The following is a 19,710-nucleotide window of genomic DNA, read 5'->3' on the forward strand; positions in this document are numbered from 1 at the left end:
TCCATGATGCTGGGCATAACATAATTAAATAAGTAACTCTCTAAATACCTATGATTGTAGTGCACAAATATGTGAGGATTTGTGAACTAATTAAGAGAATAATAGCTAAATCATAAAGAAATGATAATACATAAAATATTTTTTTTAAAAACACTTCATGTAGTGGTAAAAATTAATAGTTACAGCTGTGCTTAAGTTAAAATTCTATAGTAATTGAGAATCTATGCCATAAGTAGTGGGAAGAAAATTTTTTTTTAAGTGATACAATTCATATTATAGGATAGATATTCTAAGTAATCAAATATAACGCTTGTACAAATTCGTTTTGAGTCCTAGTTAACATATCTTTGCAGATGGCCAAATAGAAAGACCTCTGGTCTGCAGCTCCCGCCAAGATTAACACAGAAGGTAGGTGATTTCTGCATTTCCAACTGAGGTACCCAGCTCATCTTATTGGGACTGGTTAGACAGTGAGGGCACCTCATAGGGCAAGCCAAAGCAAGGTACGGCATCGCCTCACCCAGGAAGTGCAGGGGATCGAGGAACTCCCTCCCCTAGCCAAGAGAAGCCATGAGGGACTGTATTGTGAGGCATGGTGCATTCCAGCCCAGATACTATACTTTTCCCATGGTCTTCACAACCTGCAGACCTGGAGATTCCCTCAGGCACCTACACCACCAGGGTCCTGGGTTTCAAGCACAAAACTGGGTAGTTGTTAAGGCAGACACCGAGCTAGCTGCAGATTTTGTTTGTTTGTTTGTTAGTTTGTTTGTTTCATACCCCAGTGATGCCTGGACTGCCAACAAGACAGAACCATTCACTCCCCTGAAAAGGAGAGCCAGGGAGCCAAGTGGTCTAGCTTAGTGGATCCCAACCCCACATAACCCAGCAAGCTAAGATCTACTGGCTTGAAATTCTCACTGTCAGCACAGCTGTCTGAAGTAGACCCAGGATGCTTGAGCTAGACAGGGAGAGGGGTGACCACCATTACTAAGGCTTGAGCAGGCAATTTTTCCCGTCACACTGTAAACAATGCCACTGGGAAGTCTGAACCATGGGGAGCCCACTGCAGCTCTGCAAAGCCACTGTAGCCAGACTGCCTTTCTAGATTCCTCCTCTTGGAAAGGCATCTGTGAAAGAAAAATAGCAGCCCTAGTCATTAGCTTATAGATAAAACTTCCATCTCCTGGGGAAAGAGCTCCTGGGGGAAGGGGCGACCATGGGTGCCGCTTCAGCAGACTTAAACGTTCCTGCCTGCCAGCTCTGAAGAAAGCAGTGGATCTCCCAGAACAGTGCTTGACCTCTACTAAAGGACAGAATTCCTCCTCAGGTAGGTCCTTGACCCTCGTGCCTCCAGACTGAAAGACAACCCCCAGCAGGGGTCGACAAATACCTCATACAGGAGAGCTCTGCCTGGCATCTGGCAGGTGCCCCTCTGGGACGAAGCTTCCAGACGAAAGAACAGGGAACAATCTTTTCTGTTCTGCAGTCTCCACTGGTGATATCCAGGCAAACAGGGTCTGGAGTGGACCTCCAGCAAATCCAGCAGACCTGCAACAGAGGGACCTGGCTTTTAGAAGGAAAACTAACAAACAGAAAGCAATATCATCAACATCAATGAAAAGGACGTTCACACAAAAATCTTGAGGTCAGCAACATCAAAGACCAAAGGTAGATAAATCTATGAATGAAGAAAAACTAGCACAAAAAGGCTGAAAATTCCAAAAACCAGAATGCCTCTTCTCCAAAGGATCACAACTCTTCACCAGCAAGGGGACAACACTGGATGGAGAATGAGTCTGACGAATTGACAGAAGTAGGCTTCAGAAGGTGAGTAATAACAAACTACTCTGAGCTAAAGGAGCATGTACTAACCCAATGCGAGGAAACTAAGAATATTTAAAAAAGGTTAGAGCAATTGCTAACTAAAACAACCAGTTTAGAAAGGAACATAAATGACCTGAAAGAGCTGAAAAACACAACAGAAGAATTTCGTGAAGCATACACAAGTATCAACAGTCAAATCTATCAAGCAGAAGAAAGAATATTAGAGATTAAAGATCAACTTAATGAAATAAAGCATGAAGACAAGATTAGAGAAACATAATGAAAAGGAAAGAAAAAAGCCTCCAAGAAATATGGAACTATGTGAAAAGACCAAACTTATGTTTGATTGGCATACCTGAAAGTGACAGGGAGAATGAAATCAAGTTGGAAAACACCCTTCAAGATATTATCCAGGAGAACTTCCCCAAATTAGCAAGACAGGACAACATTCAAATTCAGGAAATGCAGAGAACACCACAAAGATAGTTGGAAGTTCTAAAGTGCGTACTTCAATCCGAAAGAAATGAATATTAATGAGGAATAAATAATCACATAAAGGTTAAAAAAATCAGTGATAGAAAGTATACATAAAAACACAGAATATTATAATACTGTAACTGTGGAGTATAAACTACTTTTATCCTAATTATAAAGACTAAACAATGACCTAGTCAAAAAACAGTAACTACAATAAATTTTCAAGACATAGTATATAAGATATAAATAGAAACAATAAAAAGTTAAAAAGTTGGAGGAAACAGTTAAGGAGACTCTTCATAAGTTTTATTTTTGATGCTTGTTTGTTTATGCAAACAGTGAAAAGTTTTTATCTCGTTAAAATAATGGGTTACAAGATAGTATTTGTAAGCCTCATGGTAACCTCAACCCAAAAAACATACAATGGATAGGTAACACATAAAAAGCAAGAAAATAAATCATCTCACCAAGAAAATCATTTCCACTAGAGAAGATAGGAATGAAAAAAAAAAAAGAAAGAGACTACAAAACAACCAGAAAATAAAATGGCAGGAGTAAGTTCTTACTTATCAATAATAACATTAAATGTAAACGAACTGAACTCTCCAATCAAAAGACATAGACTGGCTAAATGGATGAAAAAACAAGATCCATTGATCTGTAATCTACAAGAAACACACTTCACCTCTAAAAACACACATTCACTAAAATTAAAGAAATTAAAAAAGATATTCCATGACAATGGAAATCAAAAAAGCACAGAAAACACAGATTTCAAGACAAAAACTGTAAGAAGAGACAATGAGGGTCACTATATAATGATAAAGGGGTCAATTCAGGAAGAAGATATTATCATTTTAAATATATATGCACCAAACATGGGAGCACACATATACAGAAAGTAAATATTATTAGTGCTAAAGAGAGAAATAGGCCCAAATACAGTAATAGCTGAAGGCTTTAAAACCCCATTTTCAGAATTAGGCACATCTTCCAAACAGAAAATAAACAAAAGAACATCAGATCTAATCTGCACTATAGACCAAATGATCTAATAAATATTTACAGAAAAGTTTATCCAAGAGATACAAATACACATTCTTTTTTTCAGTGCATGTATCATTCTCAAGGATAGACCATGTGTTAGGTTACCAAACAAGTATTAAACTATTCCACAAAACTGAAATAATATTCAGCATCATCCTTGACCACAATGAAATAAAACTAAAAGTTAGTAACAACAGATATTGGGAAAATTATAAAAATGCAAGGAAATTAAACAATATGCTTTTAAATTAGGAGTAGGTCAATAAAGACATAAGTAAGATGATTAAAAATTTATTGAAATAAATGCTAATGGAAAAACAACATATCAAATCCTATAGGAGACAACAAAAGCAGTATTCAGAGGGAATTTTATAGTTTTGAGTACCTACATCAAAAAACAGGAAAAACTTCAAATAAACAACCTAACAACTCATCTTTAGAAATAGAAAACCAAGAGCAAAATAACTCCAACTTAGTAGGAAAAAAATGATAAAGATTAGAGCAGAAACAAATGAAACTGAAATAAAAAAATCAGTAAAATCAAAATATGTTTTTTGAAAATTTAAACAAAATTGACAAATCTTAAGCCAGATTAAAACAAAGATTGACTATCTAAATAAATAAAACCAGAAATGAAAAGGGACACATTTCAATTGATAGTGCAGAAATTCAAAGGATCATTAGTGGCTACTAAGAGCAACTATATGTCAAGAAATTGAAAACTCTAGAAGAAATAAACTAATTGTTAGATACACATCACCTACCAAGATTGAACCAGGAAAAAATTAAAAACCTGAAAAAAACAGTAACCAATAACAAATTCATAGCTGTAATAAAACACCTTTCAATAAACAAAATTTCTGAGATCTAATGGCTTCACTGCTGATTTCTACTAAACATTGAAATAAGAATTAATACAAATCTTACTCAAATTATTACAAAAAATAAAGGAGGGAATATTTCCAAACTCATTCTCTGAGGCTAGAATTACTTTGATACCAAATCAGACAAAAACACATCAAAACAGCAACAACAACATCAATAACATACACTGCAGGCCAATATCTCTGATAAACACTGATGTGAATATCCTAAAACAAAACAAACAAGCAAACAAACAAAAAAAACCTAGCAAACCAAATTCAACAATACATTTGAAAGATTATTCATCATAACCAAGTGGGATTTCTTTCATAGATGCAAAGATGCTTCAACATTTGCAAATTAATCAATGTGATATATCATATTAACAGAATGAAGAATAAAAACCGTATTATAATTCCCATTGATGTTGAAAAAGCATTGGATAAAATTCAACATCTCTTTGTGTTAAAAACCCTCAGCAAACTGGGTATAGAGGGACATAATTCAAAATAATGAAAGCTGTATATGGCAGACCCACAGCTAGTATCATACTAAATAAGGAAAAATTGAAAAGGTTTCTACTAAGATATGGAAGCTAATAAGGATGCCCAATGTCACCACTGTTATTCAACATAACACTGTAAATTCTAGATAGAGCAACCACACAAGATAAAGATTCAAAGCGCATCTAAATTTGACAAAAAAATGTCAAATTGTCATTGTTTGTAGATGATATGATTTTATATTTGAGAAAACGTAAAGATTCCACAAGGTAACTATTAAAAGTGGTAAACAAGTTCAGTAAAATTGCAGAATACAAAATCAACATAGAGAAATGAGTAGCATTGCTGTATGCCAACAGTAAATAATGTGAAAAAGAAAGAAAAAGAATAATGCAATTTATAATAACCACATATAAAATTAAATACCTAGAAAATAACCAAACGAGTGAATGAATTCTGTAATGAAAACTATAAATCACTGATAAAGAAAATTGAAGAGGACATCAAAAATGGAAACATATTCCATGTTCATAAATTGGAATAATCAATATCGTGAAATTGTCCATACTACCCAAAGTCATCTATAGATTCAATGCAATCCCTATCAAAATACCAATGGCATTCTTCACATAGAGAAAACATCCCTAACGTTTATATGGAACCACAATTAACTCTAAATAGCTATAATTATTCTAAGCAAAACAAACAAGCAAGCAAGCACTGAAAAAATCAAATTACCTGACTTCAAATTCTATTACAGAACTATAGTAACCATGGTACTGGAATAAAAGCAGACACATAGACCAATGGAACAGAATAGAGACGCCAAAAACAAATTCATACACCTACCATAAACATATTTTTGACAACGTCACCAAGAATGTATACTAAGTAAAAATAGTCTCTTTAATAAATAGCGCTGGGAAAACTGGATAGCCATAAGCAATGGAATAAAACTGGACCACTATTTCTTGCTTTATACAAGAATAAAATCAAATTTCATTAATATCTCAAATATAAGCCTCAAACTACAAAAATACTACAACAAAACACTGGGGAAAATCTGCAGGACATTGATCCGGACAAAGATTTCTTGAGCAATATCACACAAAAACAGGCAACCAAAGCAAATATGGAAAAATGAGATGCCGTTAAGTTAGAAAGCTTTCACACAGAAAAGGATATAATCAAAAAGGTGAAAAGACAACCCACAGAACCAGAAAAAATATTTGCAAACTATCCTCCTGACAGGAGATTAATCACCAGAATACATAAGGAGCACCAACAACTCTACAGAAAAAAATCTAAAAATTAAATCAAAATGGGCAAAAGAATCAAATAGACATTTTTCAAAAAAAGACATACAAATGGCAAACAAGCATACACAAAAGTGCCCAAAATCACTGATAATAAGAGAAACGCAAATCAAAACTGCAAAAAGGTATGATATCACCTGAATTAAAATGGCCTATATCCAAGTGACAGGCAATAACGAATGCTGGTGAGTGTGTGAAGAAAAGGGAACACTTCTACATTGTTGGTGGAAATGAGTTTAGTACAACTACTATGAATAATAGTTTGGAGGTTCCTCAAAATCTAAAAATTCAGCTAACATATGATTCAGCAATACCACTGCTGGGTACATATCCCAAAGAAAGGAAATCATCATATCAAAGAGATATCTGCACTCTTCTATTTGTTGAGAACTGTTTACAATAGCTAAGATTTGGAAGCAACCTAAGTGTTCATGAACAGATGAATGGATAAAGGAAATATGGTACATATACACAGTAGAGTACTATCAGCCATAAAAGCGAATGAGATTCTGTCATTTGTGAAAGCATGGTTGGAACTGGATATCATAATGTTAAGTGAAATAAGTCAGTCATAAAAAGACAAACATTAAAAGTTCTCACTTATTTGTGAGATCCAAAAATTAAATCAATTAAACTAATGGACTTAAAAAGTAGAAGGGTGGTTAACAGAGCCTGGTCAAGGTAGTGGGGATTTTGTGGGAGGTGTGGATGTTTAATGGGTACAAAAATAGAAAGAATGAATAAAACCTACCATTTGAAAACATAATATGGTGACTATAGACAATAATAAATTGTGTATTAAAATAAATTAAAGAATGTAATTGGATTGTTTTCAATTCAAAGGATATATGCTTGAGGAGATGGAGACCCTAGTCTCCATGATGTGCTTATTTCACATTGAATGCTTGTATCAAAACATCTCAAGTACCCCATAAATACATACACCTAGTATGTACCCACCAAAACTTTTTAAAATTAAAGATTCCAAAAGCAATTTCTGATTTTTAATACCTATGTATATTTTATAAATATTTATAAATGCATGACAATGTATACATAATATATACACAATACGTATATACCTAGTGACTTCATTGCACTATTTCCACTGTTACAAATCTGATGAAACTCACAATTACCATTCACCTAGTTGCCTGAAATAGTCTACTAGCAAACAATACTTTCTTCAACCCTTGCCCCTACATAATCTTTTCCACATAGTACCAAGTTTTTACTGTGTTAAAAAACAAAAACAAAAACAAAAACAAAAAAAACCAGACTGGGTGTGGTGGCTCACACCTGTAATCCCAACACTTTGGGAGGTTGAGGTGGGAGGATCATGAGGTGAAGAGATCTACACCAAGCTAACCAACATGGTGAGACCACGTGTCTACTAAAAAATACAAAAATTTTCTGGGCTTGGTGGTGCACTTCTGTAGTCCCAGCTACTTGGGAGACAGAGGCATGATAATCGCTTGCACCCAGGAGGTGGAGGTTGCAAGTGAACCCAGATCGCCTTACTGCACTCCAGCCTGGTGACAGAGCGAGACTTCGTCTCAAACTAACGAAAAAACAAAAACAAAACAAAAACAAAAAAAATTGTGTCAGATCATGGTAGTCTCTTTTCAAAATCCTGCGTTTCCTGTTTAACTCAGGAAAAAGTCATTAAAAAGACTATGATACTCTGCCTAATTTCACCATTATTTACTTCAATAGCATTATTGCCTAATACTGCTTCCCATGTATTCTTGGTTCCAGCCATGATGGACCCAAGGTTTTAATACTTCATGCACACTTACATTTGTGCTCTGGCTATTCCTTTACACAGAATAAACTTCTACACTTGGAATGTCTATCTCAATTATCTTTGAACCTCCTCAATGACATTATACCTTGTACCAAATGAAAATGCAACAAATTGTTTCTTACCTCACAACAACACTCCTACTATACCGTTTTTCCATTTGAGCTACCAACTTATAATACAAATTTTTCTTGTTTGCTATATATATTTCTTTCTTTCTTTTCTGTGTTAGACTGTTAACCTTACCTGGGGAAGCATCTTTGTACAGTGTGGTACATGTAATCACTTATATATCTCAGTGGACATGAACAGTGCCACTATCTGGCACACAATAGGTTCTTAATAAATATTTGTGGAATGATTCTAGTCAACCAAGAACATTCTACTCCACAAAGTGGAGACATGATCAGTAAATTAGGTTTTTTTTTCTTTATGTAAGATTGACAGATTAGTAAAATTTTCCATGCAAAGATTGGAGAAAGTAAAGACCAGCATCTTGTATTTTAATTACCTATTGTGTTAGAGGTAAGACACGGTTTACCTCTAATGGCCATGGTTTTAAATTATTTTACACAATTACAAAGTGTAACTTGAGATAAAAATATATGGAAAGTAATGGTAAAAACTATATAATCAATTATGATAAATGGCATGTATTAATGACCTTATTACTAGAAAAATAAAATTAAAATATTTTGCTTCTCTCTTCCGTCTTCAGACTTCACCTGTGCATTACTTGGTGGAGTTACTAGAAAAGTAGTTTTACTACCAAGTTCGTAAATTATAAGTAATAATTGAGTTTCTTCCTAATGAAAATATTCCCTGCAGTGAATAATATATATTTAAATGCATTTCAATTTGTTGACAATTACCCTCCAGTTTCCTAAACATAAATTTTATATGAAAATGGAGAAACATAGCATATGTTGTAGAGTTTTCTATTTTTTAGACATGAAACACAAAGACACAATTTACTATTTCATAAATAAATGTTTACCATTACTCCCTCATTATTTGATTTTAGATATTGAATTATTGATCAGCATCTGCTCCTTAGAAGCAGATTGTGTATTTAGTGAGGTTTCTGTTCATATGTTGTTTTCTCTGTGGGAAATAAATTGTTTCTCTGTAGGAAGCATTTGATGTTTACTAATAAGTTGTTTTCTCAGTAGGCTTGGACTTTTGAGTCTTGAAATTTAAATTGTTCTTTCTCTTATTACTTTGAGTCCATTTCAATGTTATACAAATTCTTGGACTTTGGAGAGTTTTTAGCACGGATTTATTATGTATAATGTCAAGCAATACTTAAAGACACTTTGAAATTAATTAATTAAAAGTTACCCTACAAAATGGTATTTCTTAATCCGACAGAAGCATTTTTGACCATACTTTTCTTTTTCATAATTGATTAAATATACTATATATATTTCCAAAGCTGTTTTGCTTAAATCTAGCAGACACTAATCCCATTGTTTTCAATATTTGAATTTCAATATTTGAAAACAATGCTACACATAAGATGGTTATTAGATAGAATATAATGATTTAATACAAATGTATAAGTTTGTTGTTTTGGATTTTAAATAAAGCATTATTTTTACACTATTTTTTCCTCCCTCCCTCCCTCCCTTTCTCCCTTCCTCTCTTCCTCCCTTCCTTTCTGTCTTCTTTTTTTGTGCATGTGATTTTCTCTCGTGGCATGCTTCATATTTCTTTTTGTGTCTTTTGTAGCTTTTGTACTATGTATTTGCTATGAGGCTTTAAAATAATAATGTATTTTAACTGATTATTTTTTAAACTGATGATAACGTTACTCAGATTTCAAAAACACACATGGAAACTAACAAATGAGCAGAAATAAAAGTAGTAAAAATTTTAGACTTTAACGACACCCTCCCTACTTTTTGTCTATCAGTGGTTTCTATTTATAACTTATTAAACTGCCTATATATTAAAAAGTTATCATTTTTTAGAGTTTTTTTTTTTTTTTTTTTTTTTTTTTTTTTGACAGAATCTCACGCTGTTGCCCAGGCTGGAGTGCAGTGGCGCAATCGTAGCTCACTGCAACCTTTGCCTCCCAGACTCAAGCAATCCTCCCATCTCAGCCTCCTGAGTAGCTGGGCCTACAGGCCCAAGAAACCATGCTCAGCTAGTCTTTTGTGATTTTAGTAGAGACAGGTTTTGCCATGTTGCCTGGTTGGTCCTGAACTCCTGGGCTCAAGCCATCCACTCACTTTGGCCAGCCACAGTCCTGGGATTACAGATGTAAGCCACCACAACTGGCCATGTTTCTTTTTTAGTCTCCTTCCTCAAGATATGAATAGTTCACACACCACAATGGCAGTGTCATAATATTCAGTTTGTTGTCTGTATATTTACTCTTACCAGTGAGTTGAAGTTTCAGATGATTTTTTTTTTTTTTACTGCTCATTAATATCCTTTTCTTTCAGAATGAAGAACTCTCTGTACCATTTCTTGTAGGACACGTTATGGTGTTTACAACATTTCTTAGATTTTTGTTTCACTGGGAAAGTCTTTATTTTTCCTTCATGCTTGGAGGGTTTTTTTTTTTCCAGATATACTCTTGAAGATACAAGATGGTTTTTTTTTTGTTTTTTTCCTTCAGCACTTTAAATATGTCATACTGTTGTCTTCTGGCCTGTAAGATTTCCACTGAGAATTCTGCTGCCAGACAACTACGACTTTCTTTCTTTCTTTCTTTCTTTCTTTCTTTCTTTCTTTCTTTCTTTCTTTCTTTCTTTCTTTCTTTCTTTCTTTCTTTCTTTCTTCCTTTCTTTCTTTTTCTTTCTTTCTTTTTCTTTTTCTCTTTCTTTCTTTTTCTTTCTTTCTTTTCTTTCTTTCTTTCTTTCTTCATTTCTTTCTTTTTCTTTCTTTCTTTTTCTTTTTCTCTTTCTTTCTTTTTCTTTCTTTCTTTCTTTTCTTTCTTTCTTTCTTTCTTTCTTTCTTTCTTTCTTTCTTTCTTTCTTTCATTTTTCTTTCTCTCTCTCTCTTTCTTTCTCCTTCCTTCCTTCCTTCTTTCTTTTCTGTCCTTCCTTTCTTTCTTTCTTTCTTTCTTTCTTTCTTTCTTTCTTTCTTTCTTTCTTTCTTTTTCTTTCTTCTTTCTTTCTTCTTCTTTCTTCTTTCTTCTTCTTCTTTCTTCTTTTGTTCTTCTTCTCCTTCTTCTCCTTCTTCTCCTTCTCCTTCTTCTCCTTCTTCTCCTCCTTCTCCTCCTTCTCCTTCTCCTTCTTCTTCTTCTTCTTTCTTATTCCTCTTCTTCTTTCTTCTTTATTCTTCTTCTCTAGATGGAGTCTCACTCTGTCACTAGACTGGAGTGCAGTGGCACAATCTTGGCTCACTGCAACCTCTTCCTCCTGGGTTCAAGTGATTCTCCTGCCTCAGCCTCCTGAGTAGCTGGGACCACAGGTGCATGCCAACATGCCCAGCTAATTTTTGTATTTTTAGTACAGATGGGGTTCCACCATGTTGGCCAGGATGGTCTCAATCTCTTGACCTCATGATCCTCCCTCCTTGACCTCCCAAATTGCTGGGATTACAGGCATGAGCAACCATGCCTGGCTTATTATATGTTATCTGTTATTATATGTTATTTGTTTATTTTATCTTTCCACTTAAATAATCTTTTCATTTTATTGTATCTTAAGTAGTTTATTAAACCTCTTGAGGTATCTTTTTTAAAAAAATTTATTTCCATTTGTTGCTGGGGAACAGGTGGTATTTGGTAACATGAGTAAGTTCTTTAGTGGTGATTTGTGAGATTTTGGTGTACCTATCACCCAAGCACTATATACTGGACTCAGTCTGCAGTATTTTATCTCTTGTTCCCTTTACCCCTTTCTTTCTGAGTTCTCAAAGTCCATTGTGTCATATTTATGCCTTTTCATCCTTATAGCTTAGTTCCCACTTATGAGTGAGAACATATATATAGATATATAGATATAGATATAGATATATAGAAAGATATACACACTGATATGTCCCAATTCCTTTATCTACTTGTTGATTGATGGGCATTTGGGTTGGTTCTACGTTTTTGCAATTGCAAATTGTGCTGCTATAAATATGTGTGTGCAAGTATCTTTTTTGTATAATGACTTCTTTTCTTTTGGGTAGAAACCCAGTAGTTGGATTGCTGAATCAAACGGTAGTTATACTTTTGGTTCTTTAAGGAACCTACACACTGTTTTTCATAGTGGCTCTACTAGTTTACATTACCACCAACAGTGCAGAAGTGTTTCCTTTTCACCACATCCATGCTGATGTATTTTATTATTTTTATTTTTTTATTATGGTCATTCCTCCAAGAGTAAAGTGGTATCACATTGTGCTTTTGACTTGCATTTCCCTGATCATTAGTGATGTGCATTTTTTCATATATTTATTGGCCATTTTTATATCTTCCTTTGAGAACTGTCGATTCATGTCCTTAGCCCCCTTTTTGATGAGATTTAATTTGTTTCAGTTAGTTGTAGATTCTGGATATTACCCCTTTGTCAGATGGATAGATTGTGAAGATTTTCTCCCAATCTATGTGTTGTCTGTTTATTCTGTTGACTGTTCCTTCTGCTGTGCAAAAGTTCTTTAGTATAATTAAGTACCAGCTATTTATCTTTGTTTTTATTGCATTCGTTTTTGGGTTTTTGTTCATGAAATCCTTTCCTAAGCCAATGTCTAGAAGGGTTTTTCCAATGGTATATTCTAGAATTTTTACAGTTTCAGGTCTTAGATTTAAGTCATTGATCTATCTTTAGTTGATTTTTGTTTAATATGAGAAATGAGGATCCAGTTTCATTCTCTTACATGTGGCTTGCCAATTATCCCAGCACCTTTTGCGGAATAGAGTGTTCTTTCTGACTTTATGTTTTTGGTTGCTTTGTCAAATATCAGTTGGCCATAAGTATATGGATTTATTTCTGAGATCTCTGTTTGGTTCCAGTGGTCGGTGTGCCTATTTTTATGCTAGCGCCATGCTGTTTTGGTGACTATGGCCTCATAGTATAGTTTGAAATCAGGTAATGTGATAGCTGCAATTTTGTTATTTCGCTTAAGTCTTGTTTTGGCTATATGGGCTCTTTTTTGGTTGCATATGAATTTTAGGATTTTTTTTCTAGTTCTGTGAAGAGTAAGGGTGGTAATTTGGTGCTGATTGCATTATATTTCTAGATTGTTTTTGTCAGTATGATCATTTTTACAACATTGATTTTACCAATTCATAAGCATGGAATGTGTTACCATTTGTTTGTGTTATCTATTATTTCTTTCAGCAGTGTTTTGCAATTTTCCTTGTAGAGGTCTTTCACCTCATTGATTAGGTATATTCCTAAGCATTTTATTTATTTATTTACTTTGCAGGTAATATAAAAGGGGTTGGGTTCTTGATTTGATTCTCAACTTGGCCGCTTTTGGTGTATAGAAGAGCTACTGATTTGTGTACATTAATTAGGTGTCCAGAAAAATTGCGGATTTTTTTTTTTTTAACCAGTTCTAGGAGCTTTCTGGATGATTTTTTTAGGTTTTTCTAGGTAAACAGTCATATCATCAGCAAAGAACAACAGTTTGACTTCTTACTGATTTGAATGCCCTTTATCTCTTTCTCTTGTCTGATTTCTCTGGTTAGTACTTCCAGTACTGTGTTAAAAAGAAGTGGTGAGAGTGAGCATCTTTTCTTGTTCCAGTTCTCAGAGGGAATACTTTCAACTTTTCCCCACTCAGTATTATGTTTGCTGTGGGTCTGTCATAGATAGCTTTTATTACCTCAAGGTATGTCCCTTGCACGCCAATTTTGCTGAGAGTTTTAATTATAAAGTGATGTTGCATTTTGTTAAATGATTTTTCTGTGTCTATTGAGATGATCATGTAATTTTTTGTTTCTAATTCTGTTCATGTGGTGTTTCATATTTATTGACTTGCACATATTAAACTATCCCTGCATTCCTGATATGAAAACCACTTGGTCACGGTAGATTATATTTTTGACATGTTGTTGGATTTGATTAGTTAGTATTTTCTTAAGGATTTTTGCATATATGTTTATCAGTGATATTAGTCTGTAGTTTCTTTTTTTGGCTATTTTCTCTCTTGGTTTTGGTATTAGGCTAATACTGACTACATATAATAATTTAGGGGGCCAGCACTATAAGAACTGGTAAGAGGATCTCTAAGTCTTGAAACAAATCCTGGAAATACATCAAAAAGCACCTCTTAAAAGCTTAAATGTAAGGGTATCTACACAACAAAAATATAATATAAACATATATATAGGCGACAAATAGCACAATGAATGGAATGGTACCTCACATCTCAATACTAATGTTGAAGATAAATGACCTAAATGCTCCACTTAAAAAATACAGACTTGGCTAACATGGTGAAACCCCGTCTCCACTAAAAAATACAAAAAACTAGCCAGGCAAGGTGGCGGGCACCTGTAGTCCCAGCTACTTGGGAGGCTGAGGCAGGAGAATGGCATAAACCTGGGAGGCGGAGCTTGCAGTGAGCTGAGATGTGGCCACTGCACTCCAGCCTAGGCGACAGAGCGAGACTCCATCTCAAAAAAAATAAAAAATAAAAATACAGACTTGCAGATTGAACAAGAATTTCCCAACCATCTGCGGCCTTCAAGAGACTCACCTGCCACAAAATGACTCACATATACTTAGGTAAAAAGGTGGAAAAAGACATTCTATGGAAATCAACACCAAAAGCAAGCAAGAGTAGCTATTTTATATGAGACAAAAAAAAAAATGTAAAGAAACAGCAGTTGAAAAAAGAAAGAGTGACATTATATACTGATAAAAGACCTTGTCCAATAGGAAAATATCACAATCCTAAATATCTATGCATTTAACACTGGAGCTTCCACATTCATAAAACAATTACTAATAGACCTGAGATATGAGATAGACAGCAACACAATAATAGTTGGGGACTTCAATACTTCACTTACAGCACTAGACAGGTTATCAAAACACAAACAAAGATTTAAACTACACCCTGGAACAAATGGACTTAACAGATATATAGAGAATATTCTGTCCCAAAACCCCGAATATATATTATATTCTTCAGTGCATATAACTTTCTCCAAGATAAACCATATTATAGGCCACAGAACAATCCTTAATACATATGAAAAAACTGAAATTATATCAAGCACTCTCTCAGACCACAGTGGAATAAAACTAGAAATCAGCTGCAAAAGTAACCTTGAAAACCATGCAAATAGATGGAAGTAAGATCACCTGCTCCTGAATGTTCATTCTGTCAAAAGTGAAACCAAAATGGAAATTAAAAAAAAAAAAAAATCCTTTAACTGAATGACAATAGTAACACAACCTATCAAAACCTCTGGGATACAGCAATGGTGATGCTAAGAGGAAAGCCCATAGCCTTAAATGCCTACATCAAAAAATCCAAAAGAGCAAAAACAGACAATCTAAGGTCACAACTCAAGGAACTAGAGAAAACGAGAACAAAACAAAATCAAACCCAGCAGACAAAATGAAATAACCAATATCAGAGCAGAATTAAATGATGTTTTTAAAAACTAGTACAAAAGATAAATGAAACAATAAGTTGGTTCTTTGAAACGATAAATCAATTGATAGACCATTAGCAAGATTATCCAAACAGGAAAGAGAAACAATCCAAATAAACTAAATTAGAAAAAAAATAGATGATATTACAACTGACAACACAGAAATATAAAAGATCCTTCAATGCTACTATGAACATCTATAGGCATGTAAACCAGGTTAAATCAGGAATAGATACACTGAACAGACCAATAACAAGCAGTGAGATTGAAATTTTAATTAAAAAATTATCAACAAAAAAAGTCCAGGACCAGATGGATTCACAGCAGAATTCTAGCAGACATTCAAAGAAGAATTTGTAACAATCCTATTGACACTATTCCTTGAGATATTCTTAAGCAAATTTAATCTAGTTGGTGTCCTACAACCTTCTTGTTCTTGAACATTCATTTTTCTCTAGGCTTGGAAAATTATCTGTTACTACCTTTTGGCATAAAATTTCTATGCCAAACTCTTTCTCTACCTCCTCTTTGAGATCAATTACTCTTAGATTTGTTCATTTTAGGCTGCTTTCTAAATCTTGTAGCTGTGCTTCATTTTTAAATTTTTTTCTTTTGTCACCTCTGACTCTGTATTTTCCCATAGCCTGTCTGCAATCTCACTAATTCTTTCTTCTACATCTTAAGTTCTGTTATGTTTTCCTGGATGGTCTTGATGCTTATAGATGTTCATCGATGACTGGACATTGAAGAATCTGGTATGCATTCTAATCTTTGAAGCCTGGACATTTTTGTTTCTGTCCTTTTTTAGAAGGCTTTTCAAGTATTCAGAGATTTGAGTATTATGATCTACCTTTTTTTGGTCACTTCAACTATATCTGCATTAGGGCCAAGCCCCAAACCCAGTAATGTTGTGACTCTTGGAGACTCATTAAAGTACTGCCTTGGTGGTGTTGGGTAAGATTCAGAATTCCCTGGATTACCTGCCTGAAGTTGGGTAAGAATAATGCAGGCACTCTTGTGGCCACCACCTCTGTGAATATGCTGGGTCATACCTTAAGCCAGCAGTGTACTGAATCTTACCCAAGGCCTATGGTAATAACTGAGGAATCCTTCCACTACTAGGCCTTTCCTTTCAGGGCAGAAGGTTTGTTTGTGGCCCAGGATAGATCTAGAAATGCCATTCAGGAGATAGGACCTGGAATCAGGGTTTTTCACAATCTACTTGTTGCATTATTTTACTGTGGTTGAGCTGGTACCCAAGTTGTAAGACAAAGTCATCTATATTTTCTCTCTCCTTTACATAAGCAGAAAGAGTTTCTTTCAATTTCCACAGTCTCCTCAGGCCTTTGGTAACTACTGCCTAGATACTACTGATGTTTATTCAAGGTTGATGGGCTCTTTAGTCAGTAGGTGATGTCTTCTGGGAACTAAGGCCTGGAATCAGGACTTCAGGACTCTGTGTGGTGCATTATTTTAGTGTGGCTGAGCTGGTGTCCAAGTTGCAATACAAAGTCTTCATTATCCTCCCTTTTTTCCCTTAAATGGAAGGAATTTGGCTGTGACAGGCAGCCCTGAGTTCCAATCCAAGATCATCCAATCACTTTACTCTCCCTTACCCAAGCACACAGATTCTTTCTCCATGCCACACAGAATTGATAGGGGATAGGAGGGGGCAGTGTAGGCAATTCAAGATTGTCTTAACTACCTCTTTCAATGCTTCTGCTTGATATGATGTAAAAACCAGGCACTAGGTTATACTCCTGAGTTTTGCTACTTATGATGGTATTTTATTTTGTGAATAGTTATTTAGTACAGTGTTCTTGTGGGGAAGATGATCACTGGAATGTTCTATTCAGGCTTCTTGCTCTACCTCCTATAATGATTTATTTTCCTTTGGATAGATACTCACTAGTCAGGCTGCTAGAACAAATGGTAGTTCTATTTTTAGTTCAAGAAATTTTTATATTATTCTTCACAATGGTTGTAATAATTTACCTTACTACCATGAGTATATAAGAGTTCCCTTACCTCTATAGTTTTGTCAACATCAGTTGTATTTGACAGTTTTAATGATAGCTATTCTGACTGGTGTAAGATGATATATCAATGTGGTTTTAATTTGCATTTCTCTGACAGTTTTGTGGAGTTTATTTTTTTAATAAACATGTTGGCCAGTGTATGTCTTCTTTTGACAAGGGTCTATTCACATTCTTTGCCTCCTTTTTAATGGGGTTGTTTTATTTTGCTGTTCCTGTTGTGTCATTTGAGTATTACTTGTATTCTGGATATTTGACCCTTGTCATACGCATAATTTGCAAATATTTTCTCCAATTCTGCAGGTTGTCTCTTAAGTCTACATATCATTTTTCTTGCTGTGCAACAACCTTTTAGTTTAATTTAGTTCTATTTTTCTATTTTGTTTTTTGTTGTTTGTGCTTGAGAACTTAGTCATATATTATTCACCCAGATGAATGTTCAGAAGAGTTTTCCCTAGGTATTATTCTAGTCTTTATGAAGATCAGGTAATACATTTACATTTTTAATTCATCTTGAGTTGACGTTTGTATGTGCTGAGACATAGTTATTTAGTTTCATTTTTCTACATATGACAATTCAATTTTCCCAGCATGTTTTTCATAAGGATGTCCTTTCCTCAGTGTATGTTCTTGGTGAATTTATCAAAGAGCAATTAAGTTTAAATGTTTGACTTTATTTATGGACTACGTATTCTATACATTTTCTATGTGTCTATTTTTTATAGTGGTTCCATGCTGTTTTGTTTATATAGCTTTGTAGCAAAATTTAAAGTCAGGTAATCTGATGCTTACAACTTTTTCATTTTGCTTGAGATACATTGACTATAAAGACTCTTTTTAGACTTTATATAAATTTTAAAATGCTACTTTTTAATTTTCTTAAAAAATAGTATTTTGATAGGAATGATATTAAATTATTAGATTTCTCTAGGCAGTGTGATTATTTTAATATTATTAATTTTTCTAATCCATGAGCATGAGATATTGTTCCATTTGTTTTTGTTATCTATAATCAGTCTGTCTTTAGAAATCTGATTATAATATTTAGACATCCTTGTGGGAGAGGGTCCCCAGAAATACTCCCACTGACCCATGCACTGGAGAAGTGCACTGAGGTGGAGCCACAGAAATCCACACAGTTTGCAGTAGGGAGGAGCCTGGCCCTTTTCTTTCTGTTTGGAACCTGGGATTCGAACGGCCAAATGGGAAGCACTCTAGCAGGGACCCTATCTTTAGCTGAACTAATGAAAATTCCTGCAACATTTTTGGCGCCCAACCTGGGACTCAAGAAGTGGTGAACAAAATGGGGACTCAAAATCTATCACTGTGGCTTCTAAGCCTTTTCGTCCTCAGATGTCTGAGCTTACAGGAAACTGCACACTCACACTCATATTGCTACAGGGGGTTGGGGCCTTTTCACAGCCTTCTCTTTTTTTGGAAAGGACTGGCAAACAGCAGCTCCCCTCTACCCTCCCTTCCCTGCTGGGTTGGGAATGCCTGGGACAGCTGGCTGGTTTCCCACCACAGCACTAGAACCCTCTCTTCCCATGCCAAGGGGTTCAGCTCCATTGGAAAGTAATTAAACTTTTCTCCCTGGTGGAGGAACCACTTGCATAAGAACAAGATGTTCTTTCCCAGGCATTTTTACACTGTTTCTTTTCTTCCCCTTCACTACCCCATCAGCAGTGAACCGTTAAAGGATTTTTTTTTTTCTTTTAGAAGACATTTTTACCAGGTCAGGCCCCACAACTATTACTGTTTATATTTCCTGTGAAATGGTGGTTGTGAAATGAAGCCTCCAATTTGTTTTACATCCTGAGGGCATGGCTTGTAACTTTGGTGGCAAGGCTTTGTTTACCAATCCTGCCTTAGGGAACTTTTCTTCTTGTTTCTGCTTGTTCTCTTATCCCTGTCTCTTAATAAACCCCACCTGGGGACTGGGTTTTCCCCTGCCTGTCTGTGTGTGTGATGTGTGTAATGTCTGTAAAAAGTGCTCTATTTAATTTGGCAGAAACACAAGTGCTTGGATCTAGTATTTTTTTTTAAAGGGAACATAAAATCTATGGTACCCTTCGGTTTGGGTGACTTTAATCTTTAAGAAATAAAAACTGCCCTAAAGGCTATGGGTAAAATTCAGATGAGATGCAAGATTTGCTAAGTGTTTTGAGGTAAGGAACTGCTTTTTGGGTTTTGAGAACTATTTGATTTGCCAAGTTCACAACAGGTAGGACCTGGGGACATACGAAACTAACCACAACCCTAATTAAGAAGGCAAATGTTG

The sequence above is a fragment of the Macaca mulatta genome, chromosome 2, assembly GCF_049350105.2.
Source record: "Macaca mulatta isolate MMU2019108-1 chromosome 2, T2T-MMU8v2.0, whole genome shotgun sequence".
NCBI lineage: Eukaryota > Metazoa > Chordata > Mammalia > Primates > Cercopithecidae > Macaca > Macaca mulatta.